The sequence below is a fragment of the Trachinotus anak genome, unplaced genomic scaffold (genome assembly GCF_046630095.1).
Source record: "Trachinotus anak isolate AG129_WGS33_773 ecotype Australia unplaced genomic scaffold, CSIRO_AGI_Tana_v1 ptg000026l, whole genome shotgun sequence".
Lineage (NCBI taxonomy): Eukaryota > Metazoa > Chordata > Actinopteri > Carangiformes > Carangidae > Trachinotus > Trachinotus anak.
Genome location: NW_027273877.1, coordinates 157,620 through 165,204, shown reverse-complemented (window position 1 = coordinate 165,204; position 7,585 = coordinate 157,620).

The window sequence follows — 7,585 nt, the reverse complement described above, 5'->3', positions numbered from 1 at the left end:
TATCAGAATGAATGTATTTTATAAGAAACAGGACGAGCAGCTTCCTCTCCGAGTGCAAAACACTGTCTGCTGCTGACTTTACATCTTTAATGACTCGCCCCGAATCATTTATGAGAGTTTATCTTCTCCCGCAGTCTTCAGCCGGTTAACTTTGCCCGCTTGTGACGTGATCAATCATCCAAGCAAGATGTTGTGTGTCCCACTTTAGCTTCCTCGGGCCACTGCGTCACATGGCCCGTCACCACAGGCCGCCGCGGAGGCCCGCTGGGAGAGAGCAAACCTGACGGGGGCCGACGAAGCTGCAGAGCAAAGATGTTGCTGTGTTGGTCACCGAGATAATTCGCCACATTACAAACGCTCCCAGAAACCAGAGGGAGGATGACTCAGTGTTTTGATAACGCTGCAGTGACTAAACTGTTCTCACATGACACAAACTAAAACAGGTTGAAAATGTAGATGTGAGAGGATGTTTGTGCAGAAAACGATGAATCTGAAGCAGATGTTAGTCTAGAATCATCACTTTGATCAGTCTCTGCCTTTTACCTGTTTTTAAAGGAGCATTAAGTCATTTTATCTCCAGATGTCCTGTTCTCAACCTTGAACAGCTGATGTGACACACTTCTTGAACTGCACTGACACCTATTGGTGTGTGTTATTTATTAATGCCAGTTTTGTATTTGTTTGTCTGCTTTTAATGCTGCCACCTCGGTCAGATCTTCCCTCCAAAAGCTCAGAGCTCTGAGATTTACCTGCTTAAAAAGATTTCACAAAATCTGAGCAGCAGAGGCCGCAGCATGTTGCACCTCGATTTTACTTTACACTTCATCGACATCTCACAGCTGTAATCCTCCTCCTCTTCATTCTTCAGTCATCGTAGAGGTCTTTTATTATCAGACTCACTTTGACTGTGGCTCTTGTTCATGACTGAAAACCGCACTGTGCACAGTGACATACTGTGCATGTGCTGCATTCACTGTCCCCGTCTTCTGTGTGGGATATTTCACACCTGGATCAGGAGTCTGTGGGGTTGTGCATCGCTTCTGCTGCATAGAAAAGATATGAAATATTTAATGACCATCTATAACCACTCAGGCCCTTTCCCTGACGGAAAATATGGACACTGTGGGGGGGGGGGGGGGGTCAGAGCTGCTGACCTGTTTTCAAACACAGTGGAAACCTGCAGCTCAGATCAGTTTTTAAATCACATTTTCTTATGTGTGAGACTCAAGTCACTTTCACGTATAGCTCTAACTGTTTTCAGCAAGTGTTTTGCTTTGTTTGGTTCATAATCTGCCTAATTCATTGATTTCCTACATTTCCCATAATGCCTTTCACCAGCCCAAGAATAAACAGAGCATAACAAATGGCTGTGTTCAGGTTGAGTTTTTCTTTTAGGAGATTTTTGAATCATAAAAATCATCGCATCCTTATAATTTAAGTGAAAAGCTTTGTTTGAGATATTTTTTAAATCTCATTCATCTACTGACGATGTGAAATGTCTGGAAATTGATCAGAGCCACTGAAGCTCTGATCGATCGCTGACAGATTGATTTTTCTATCCAAGCCTGTTTCCATTAATGCTTTTTCTTTTCATTAGTCCATCTGCAGAGCTGCAGCAGGAAACACTGATCTCTCTCTCTCTGTCTCTGCACACATCCCATCTCCACCCGTCGGGCTGTCAGTGTGCATTACCTCCACCCCGACAAACAGATACTCCAGCACTTCCCCTGCTCGCCCTCCTGCATCAAGGTAAAACACACTGCTTCTCAGTGATAGGAAAGACAGGGAAAAGCTCTGTGAGAGGCAACAATAAATAATGAACATGAACTTTATTTGTGGTAGCACTTTACAATAATAGATACAAAGTGTTTTACAGGCAATAAAACATGAATAAATAAAGTTGAAACAATGGAATTGGACAGGAATTCAAGACTGAGAATATAATATGAGGTTTAGGAAAGAATAAAAGTTAAAAAAATTCTATATATAAATACATACACTCAGCTCACCTCTTGTCTGTCTCAGTGACTTTGGTTTGACTGCGCCCAGCGATAAACCTCCTGATTTTCTTTAATTTATCACCATCGTACCGTCTCTGCTGCTGAGTGACACAGAAATGTCCAGACGGCTGCGCAGTGTAAGCTGCCATAAAGGTTTAAACAGAGAGCTAATGGCCAGTGTTAACAGGCAGGGGAGGCTTTTAAGGTGGAAACACCCACCACAGCCTCCACCTCTCATCACTGTAACCCAGATCTGAGCGTTGACTCCCTGCAGGCTACTGCAGCACGGACACTCCTTTAAAGTGAGGTCAGGTTTTCAACGCTTAAAACCTGTGTTTGTGTCAACAATTATAACTTATGACAATATTAGGAGAGGATCAGAGTCTCTCTTCTGATTTAAACTCGGCCCCTAAAAGCCGCTGGACAATATCGGCCCAGATTTTAGTCTGTTTCCTAAAATCGTGTTTTAGAAGTTGCAGGTGGTCGAAGTCGATGTGCAGCAAACTAAAAGGTCACAAAACTTCCAGAGCACGTGTGCGTGCATGTGAGTGTGCGTGTGTGTCTGCAGGACGCTGCAGTTGAATGTCCTGACCTTTTCTGAGTGTCGGTGTTCAGCCTGGAGGCTTCGACCTCAGCGTGACACTCAGGTCAAACCACCAGAGTTTCTGTGTGGACCAGAGGTTTGACTGACAGCTCTCTGAAACACCCACCACACTGTGAGGCTTCACTCACACAGACACACCATCCGCATCAGGACTCTAGATACACGAGTGAACAGTCAAAGCAAATGATGACGACTCTCCATCTCTGTCACCTTCATCATGCCCAAAAACAGCTGCTGCCCGTTGCAGTTCCCACAGTTTGTGCAGTGCAATGCAAAGCGATCTGCTGTGGTGACAGTCGACGTTCGGATTGGTTCAGTGTCCAGTGTGTCACAGACAATAAAGCTGTTGTGATTTTGTTTGACAGGAAAACATTTCTCTGTGTTTTCTCTCCCTGTGACGCTTCACTGAGCACCTTCACCCACACGGTTTGACCTTTAACCCCAGCCTTCAAGGCCACACACACGCTCCTCAGAGGCTCGTGTGTGGTTGTGGGTGACGTGGCTGGTGTTACCTCGTCCTCCACGTCAATATGCCAAAACAGGTTGGATCAGCGCGTTTCTTTAGTCAACCTGAGCAGATGAGGCGGGTGGATAGGTCGGCAGATATTGATGCCAGAAGCTGAAAGACACAACTGCTCCCCTCTGTCTGTTCAAAACAAGCTGCTGATTCACTTCACTTCTGCTTTTCTGCTTGATTTCAGTTTGTACAAACAAATTTAACTTTTGGTTTTAGTCAGCTACATGAACTTTGAGTATTAAAAGTAAAAGTAAAATTTCCCCCGAGACGGAAATATTATTATAAATGAGCTGATTGACATGATTTACATGGTCAAGAGGAGAATAATGTTTGAGTTCAAAGCAACTTTGACACCTGCCAGCCAATCAGAAAGCAGCGTTTCCATAGTCATGATATGAAGCAAAATCACTGAGTGTATCAGTGATACACTCAACAACTGAAGCTCTGGCTAAATTCTTCTCAGGAGCAACAGGTGAACACAGCGATGAAGCCCTTTAATACAGTTTGTGTTCATTCGACAGAATTGTTTTAGGCTCTGATTGGTTGTTGTGTCGACTGTGACATGATGATGTTGAATAATTCAGAATATTTTCAGTGTCCTGCTGCCAGTGTTTCAGTTTTCCAGGAAACTGCTGAAGCTCAGATCAGCCTGACCTAAAAGCTCTGACATCTCAAGGGGCGATCACACACTGAGCTGCCAAAAATACTCTGTGTGTGTGTGTGTGTGTGTGTGTGTGTGTGTGTTCATCAGTCTCCAGACTAGAGAGCAAAAACACAACCTTGACCTAGATACTGAAAAAACAACCAGGAGGGTCCAAGGAGAAGAGGAGGAGAAAAGAGGGAGACGGGAAGAGGAGCAGGAGAAAAATACAAAAGAAGAAACTGCAAAAAATGAGACAAGAGAGGAAGAGAAATGAGGAGAATAAAAAGGAGAGAAGTGAGGAAGGGATGACAGGAAAAAAGAGGACAAAAGGTATAAGTATGGAGAAAAGGAAGAGCAGAAATGCAATGAGAGGAAGATAAAATGATGTGAAGAAAAAAACAAGAAAAAGACAGAACAAAGAAACATGGAGGAAGAAATGATAACGTGAGGCAGGAGAAGAAGAGAAAAGAGGAGCAGAGAAGTGATGGAAAAGCCATAAAAGGGGAGAAGAGAGAATGACAACGAAGGACTGGAAGGGAAACAAGTTACTGTGGAGAAGAGAAAAGACTGGAGGCAGAAGGGAGGGAAAGATGAGAGGATGAGGAAGAGCAGGGTGACAGTAGGTGTGGTGCAGAAGCAGTGGAGTTTGTAGTGGTGGTTTTTCCAGGAGTTGCTGAAGACTGTAGGATTTGGGACTGTCGTTTCTTAGAGTAGAGGATAAAAGTGGAGGAAAGATGAAAGGAAAAAGGAGATGAGGAAGAATGGAACAGCAAGAGAGGAGAGGAGAGAGGGAGAAAAGATGAAGAAAACAAGGAGACAGGAGATGAAAGAGGAGAAGTGAGTAGAGTGGTGTTGGTTTGGAGGTCACGGCCTCCCCCCTGTGGGTCTGATGGATCCACACTGACAACCAGAGGCCACTGGAGACTGTGTGTGTGTGTGTGTGTGTGTGTGTGAAGGAGAGAGAGAGAGAGACACTTCTTTTCCTAGTTTCCCTGGGGGTGTTTTCTTTATCAACTGTGGCTTTGTGTGAAAACTGTATCTCACACACACATACACAGAGGTCAGAGGTCAAACAGTGAATGTACATGTACAGTAGTAGTAGTAGTAGTAGTAGTAGTAGTAGTAGTGGTAGTAGTAGTACCCTCCTCCTCTGAGTCGTTTCTTCTCTGTAAATATTTGTGTATGAAAACCTCACTGACCTTTTCCCCTGATCTGCAACAGTGCACGCACACACACACACACACACACACACACACACACACAGGATTTGTTTTATTCAAAAATCAGAATCATCGTCTCTGGATGTTTGTGTTGCTGAAGTTGAGCTCGACATTAAAAATAAAAAGCAGACAGAATGACAGCAGTGGAGCTGACGGTGCTGACGGAGCTGACGGAGACGATGACACTCAGGGTGACAGCACCAACACTCACAGTGATGATGATGATGATGGCAGCGACAGCAGTGATGATGTTTATTCAGAGAAATGGGTTCACACTCAGTGAGGAGTCTGTATCACAGTGTTTAATGTCATTACGTGATGGACGTGTGCAGTTTACCACAGTTTACAGAGTGATTGATAATTTAGCTAGATTATCAATAATTAGGACAATGATTGTTTGAAGTCTTTCACAGAGTTGATTTGATGTTTGATTGATCTGGTGTTCAGGTGTTTGCAGAGTGTTGTGTTCAGTCGCTCCTTGTTTTTAGAAATGCAAACCTCTGCCAGGATCAGCCTCGATGTAGCGTGAGAATCTTCTTGTCGGATCACTGTCTGTCACGAGGCGGAAACGGCTCAAACATTTTTAAAAACAGAGAAACTTTGTGTGAAGACGTGAGGCTGAGGATGAGAGCTGGAGGAAATTCCTGCCAACGTGCTGTGAAAGGCTTCTATTGTGTTGTGATAATCCACTTAACCTGCACGCTTTCATACGTGTTTGCACAAACAGCTCGCAGGCCCGCCCCTGTTTGCTTTACAGCACACTGCAGTAACAGGTTCAGGTCATTATCAGTGCTGCAGCCAAACCCATCAGAGTGAAGGCTGTGCAGCACGCACACACACACACACACACACACACACACAGTCCTGTGAGAAACAAACACAAGATAAGACTCAACGAACTCACACTCTGTATGAACTTGTCTGTTTGGATAATGCACTAAAATCAACAGATAAAATGACATTAAGAGAATAAAAACTGTGATGCACACCTTGCTCAGAGCAGCATTAATTCAATATCACAGGTCAGTGTTAACATGGACCTGTATGTTCAGTCACTGTCAGATCTGAGGACCTGATTGAGGACCTGACAGCGGGCGGCAGGGACAATCTGTTCCAGCCGTCCCGCCCTTTGTTCCTCTGACCTCTGTGACCTCTCTCTGAGTCTCTTCCTGTCACAGAGTCACAGATGCCACGTTGGATCTGAGGAGGAGCGAGAACGAGCCGCCGCGCTGTCGCATTCATAAACACCTCCGTCTGTCACACACACACACACACACACACACACATTCACACGTACTGTAGCAGTTTACACACCTACAGGTCCACTATTAAAACCAACACACACACTGCTGACTGTACTGCTCTGTGAAGCAGCTTCATGTCAGCTCAGATTTCATCAGAGATGCCTCTGTAGATAAATTACTGTTGACTTCAGTGGACAGAGGTGAGTGACACAGAGAGGGATGATTGACAGCTGATGATCCTGTCATCAGCTTCTAACAGGGAGTGTGTGTATTATAACATGTTAACGGGGCCACAGCCAGGACTTCAGAGTCCAGAGTCCACCAGCAGGTCCTCACCCACTTTAACTGGCCAACATCCAAACTAAGATTTTAACTTTTATCAATTCAGCTGCTCGTTTAACTGTTTTTGCTCTAAATGTTGTTCAAGAAAAACTTTCCAGGGATGAAATTCTGTTGGAGAACACTGTGTCTCTTTGATTTAATTCTTTTCCTGCAGCTGCTTTGCCCACAATAAGATTTAGTCTGAAGTAATGTCAGAATCAGGGTTTAAATCTGGATTATTTGCCTGCTCTCTCTCTCTCTCTCTGTGTCTCTCTCTCTCACTGTCCCTATGAATGAACCACAAAATAATTAGATGTATATTACTGCTGCTCGTACTGCCACTACTGTTGCTGCTACTTCTGTTACCAGTCTCACTGCTGCTGCTGAGGACAGAGATTCACTGTCCTGCTCTCCATCCTCTTCCTTTTCAAACAGGCCTGCGTCGCCCTCCTCTGGTCCACAGTGGAAACTACAGTTTGAATGCTGCACGAGACGAAGGCACCTCGACAAGCCCACCTCCCCACAGCACAGAGAGGTGAGGCAAACCCACACAGGTGGCGTATAATGACCTGTGATTGGATATGAACTGATTGATTTTTCCAAGAACAAATATTTGCTGCGCCCATCATCACTATTTGGTGCTTTTCTTTGTCAAATGAAGGAGGCTGCTGCATAAACAGATGATGAATGACAATATAGTGAAACACAGCTGGAACAAGTTGCTTTGGACATGGACATGGATGGTGTAAATCTCTGAAATACATCATAACTACAAAAATCTAAATGCAGAACATCAGTAAATATTGAGAGCAACAAAGAAAAAGGGATTAATGAACCTATGTGAGCTGGATGAAGACAGAGTGAGACTTTAATGTTCCCTCAGCAGCAGAGCACGGACGTAATCCTCATCCACAGGGATTAATGATTAGCGTCTTCATTGAGACTGGAGCAGCTTTCATGCGCTTCAGGGTTTCTGTCTTCCTCTAATCCGCCTGCTCTCTGATAGTGTTGCGGGTGAAAACACACCCACTGCCCT